Below are 4,604 nucleotides of genomic sequence, written 5' to 3'. Positions count from 1 at the left end.
GTATTACACCCCCCTGGAGTTAGAATAGTAATTTATATCCCTCCACTATCCAGAACATACCCTAGTATTACACCCCCTGGAGTTACAATAGTAATTTATACCCCTCCACTAACCAAAACATACCCTAGTATTACACCCCCCCTGGAGTTAGAATAGTAATTTCTACCCCTCCACTATCCAAAAACATACCATAGTATTACACCCCCCCTGGAGTTAAAATAGTAATTTATACCCCACCACTATCACACACATACTGTAGTATTACATCCCCATGGAGTTAGAATAGTAATTTATACCCCGCCACTATCTCACACATACCCTAGAATTACACCCCACAGGAGTTAGATTATTAAGGTATATCCCTCCACTATATCACAGATAAAATAGTATTACACCCCCCTGGAGTTAGAATAGTAATGTATACCCCTCCAGTAACCCAAATTTACCTTAGTATTAAACCTATTCAGGAGTTAGATTAGTGATTTATACTTGAACATTATTCAACATTTAAATATAATATAATATTATTAGAGTACATTAATTTAAAAAGTAAAATATTTAAAATACAAATAGTGTGTGATAAAAAATGTTACAGTAATTTTAAAAAAAGTTCCCACGTTTTTACATTGATTTCAATGTAAAGTTATGTCCTTGATTTATTTCCATAGCTCACTATGTGAATCCCGCGGCAATGAAATATGAAGCTTTTTGGAGTGTAAGGAGATTGGATCAGTAACAAAAGGGAGTATGCTGAACGTAAGAATAATATTTTATAATTTTATACATTTTTAAAACTTTAATTATTCATTGTAAATATAAATAACATATTGTAAAAAACTAACATGACACAGTTTATGTAGGTTTATTGATAAAAATATTTATTTGATAAATGTTTTTTTTTAATTAATTTTCAGACATTTCAAAACATTTATTGAACATTGTTTTATATTAAAATAAAATATTTTTAATATACAGTATAAATAAATAAAGTAAAATAAATAATTGTCCTTTTTCTTTTTTTGCAGCTTTTGATGATGTATATGCGTGAACGTCAAATGCGTACGCAGCCAATTTGAGGAGCGTCGCTGGACTGAGCAGAAGCAAGGAGACCTGCGCTCAGGTAGGGAAATTTTTAAACTTATTTTTTTATGAAAAACAATGTTTTGATAGATATTTATTGTAAGGAAAGAAAAGGGAGTTTTAGAATAGTTAACTAAAAAGTTTCATATTAGATTTAGCATGTCGCCGATCACATTGTTAGTGTATGTCCACGTCGGGTCACTTGTTTGTTAAACATTATAGCAATGTTTGTATTTAATAAGTTAAATAATAGTTAAACAATGCTTTATGTATGCATTATTGTGACATTTGTTTCATATGGTATACATCGGAAGCGAAAGAAGATCGATTTACGAACATGGGTATTCGAGAGGAGGCAATGGATCGTTTTAATTGGGGTTTTTTGTAGTCGTGGAACACATCTTTGGATTGCTTTTTGGGATTTGTTTTTGGATGGATTTTCGTTTTTGGAAATGCTTTTTGAAGGAGTGCTGATTTCGAGTACAGCAAGAAGGTTGATCGTATCTTCGATTTTTTGGGAGTTCTGATATCGAGAGCAGGAAGAAGAAGGAACCTATTTCGAACTTTTTGGGAGTTGGAGATTGTTTCGATTTGGTGAATAAATCTTTTTTGGGGAATTTTTTGTTGTAAATCGATTTTCAAAAAGGAATACTTTATTTTGGAAATGCATTTTTATGGGAATGGATTTTATCTAATGGAATACAAAACAAGCATGGTTTTGCTTTGGATTAAAGAAGAAAAAGAATGAAAAAAGAAGACTCCTAAGGTAAGGTGACCCGACTTTAAATTTAGTAAAAAAATGTTTTGAAAAATGCCTATTGTAATTAGAAAATGTAATTTAGGGAAAAACAGGAAAGTAATACTGGAGAGTGAATTAGTAGTGGAGTATGTGTGCAACATTATCTAGGTAGTCTGAAGCCACACACAACGAAAACTGTTGTAAAATAGCCAATAGTCGTTCTGACATTTCCTTTGATCTTTTAGAGATGCGTGGGTTCAGACTACCTGTTAATGCTTGTGACATTCTCATTTCTTGAAAACTTTGCTCCTTCCTCAAAGTTTCCAAAAAATTTTAAAGATTAGGATGAGGTTTTCCAATTGTGTGGCTGAAGGAGTTGTGCCATCCCTCTATGGCATTGTTTGTCTTTGCCTCTCCTTCTAAGCAGGTCGTGTAGCAGTTCCACTACTCCACATGGAAACGTGGCTTCCTCCTGCGACCCGACCTGCTTAGATGTCCAATCCATGTGTCTTCGAAATAATTTAGCAGGGGTGCCAATTTTTCTTCATTTGTTGTAAAAAATTCAGATTCGGAAATTACAGTGTAGTACTCGTCTACACTATCAGGAGGTACAAAGCAAAGTGCTGTAAGTTTTTTTAGTTCGAATTGCAGTTTGCTGTCTGATATGTAATCCGCAACTAGGGATGATTTTTGTATCTTACGCCAAAATGCCTGGGAAAAATGGAAAAAAACATCCCTGAATTTGGGTATCCGTGTACGTTTTGGTTATAACATTTATCATTGCGAATTCAAAATCAATAATTATTTTCCTAGGACTTTTGTTGGATGTTTTAGATTTAACCACTGTTAAAAGTTCAGTGTACGTTGTGGATTGTTTATCAGGCAGCAAACTGTATACTAGGGGCACTACTGTATGGTTAATTTTAGCATGGATAGTGTATATTTGGGTGAAAGGATGGGGCGTACTTTTAAACGTCCCATCCATCATCCAAATATCACTATTGTCTAACTTGGCAAGGTTACAGGGTGAGCTAAAGATAAATATTCGTTTCTGAGGGTTTTGGTTGTCATGCAGGATAAAAGGTTTGTTAGAAATAGTAAGAGAGAGTTCAGGAGGAATTACAATGTCAGAGAATGTGTGTGGTGTGACTCTTTGTGGGTTACTTGCCTGTTTTTTACGTTGAATAATTCGTCTCAGATTAGGTATTATGGGCATACTGCTAGCAATGTGGTCAGGGACATGTTGTGCTACCTCCCTTAAAATTGAACCAGTGGAGTCATTGGAGGTACTTGCAATATCTTTCATTTCGTTAATGGTTTCTCTTACTTCAATCTCCATTGCTGAGGCAGAGTGTTTATGTTCAGATGTTTTGACAACTGTGTCACCCAGAGTAACCGCTCTGCCTACGCAATGGGATGAGTGATATTGCACGCACCTCCAATGTCTTCTTGGTTCAGAAATTCTTTCCTTGCAATAAATATACCCTTCATAATGTAAGAGACGGTTTCCTTTGCTGCTCTTTATGTATTTTGCTGCTTTATCACTTGACATTTTCTAAAATGATAAGAAAAGGAAAAAGATGTTGTAAAAATATGAATTTTGTTTTCTTTAATAGTGTGCAATTCTCTGCACATTTAGAGGCGTGATATTTTCTTTGAAAAATTGGCTAACATATATTTACCTTTCTTGTTTAGTTTCTGTTCACTTTCAGATGTGGGTTGAATTTGGATTGTGTGTAGGTTTTTGTCTTCAAATGGCTGTTGGTCAAAATTTTTGGAAGATGTCTGTAGAAAAATATTTAAAAAATGGTTGTTGATTTGTATATTTAAAATACCCTATTTGTATGGAATAGAAAAAGGTCACACTATCCATCAACGTTCCCTACTGCTACACCTTTCTTGAGTTAGAATAGTAAATGATAACCCTACACTATCCTTCACTTTCCCTAATTCTACACCTTCCTGGAGTTTGAATAGTAAATGATACCCCTACACTATCCAGCACATTCACTACTGCTACACCTTCCTGGAGTTAGAATAGTAAATGATACCCCTCCACTATCCAGCACTTTCCCTACTGCTGCACCTTCCAGGAGTTAGAATAGTAAATGATACCCCTATACTATCCAACACTTTCCCTACTGCTACACCTACCTGGAGATAGAATAGTAAATGATATCCCCACACTATCCAGCAGTTTCCCTACTGCTGCACCTTCCAGGAGTTAGAATAGTAAATGATACCCCTACAATATCCAACTCTTTCCTTACTGCTACACCTACCTGGAGTTAGAATAGTAAATGATACCCCTACACTATCCAGCATTTTCCCTATTGCTGCACCTTCCAGGAGTTACAATAGTAAATGATACCCCTACACTATCCAACACTTTCCCTACTGCTACACCTACCTGGAGTTAGAATAGTAAATGATACGCCTACGCTATCCAGCACTTTTCCTACTGCTGCACCTTCCAGGAGTCAGAATAGTAAATGATACCCCTATACTATCCAACACTTTCCCTACTGCTACACCTACCTGGAGATAGAATAGTAAATGATACCCCTACACTATCCAGCAGTTTCCCTACTGCTGCACCTTCCAGGAGTTAGAATAGTAAATGAAACTCCTACACTATCCAACACTTTCCCTACTGCTACACCTACCTGGAGTTAGAATAGTAAATGATACCCCTACACTATCCAGCATTTTCCCTACTGCTGCACCTTCCAGGAGTTACAATAGTAAATGATACCCCTACACTATCCAACACTTTCCCTACTGC

At 35.7% G+C, this 4,604-nt stretch overlaps 1 pseudogene; it reads right to left on the bottom strand.

Moving 5' to 3' along the window:
- Positions 1–1,954: 1,954 nt before the first annotated feature.
- On the bottom strand, positions 1,955–3,371 carry LOC144820000 (uncharacterized; annotated as a pseudogene).
- Between the last annotated feature and the right edge of the window lie 1,233 nt (positions 3,372–4,604).

Source organism: Lissotriton helveticus, chromosome 2_1, assembly GCF_964261635.1.
Source record: "Lissotriton helveticus chromosome 2_1, aLisHel1.1, whole genome shotgun sequence".
Classification (NCBI taxonomy): Eukaryota; Metazoa; Chordata; class Amphibia; order Caudata; family Salamandridae; genus Lissotriton; species Lissotriton helveticus.
The sequence above is the reverse complement of the archived record's forward strand: the minus strand, read 5'-3'. Positions and strand labels throughout refer to the sequence as shown.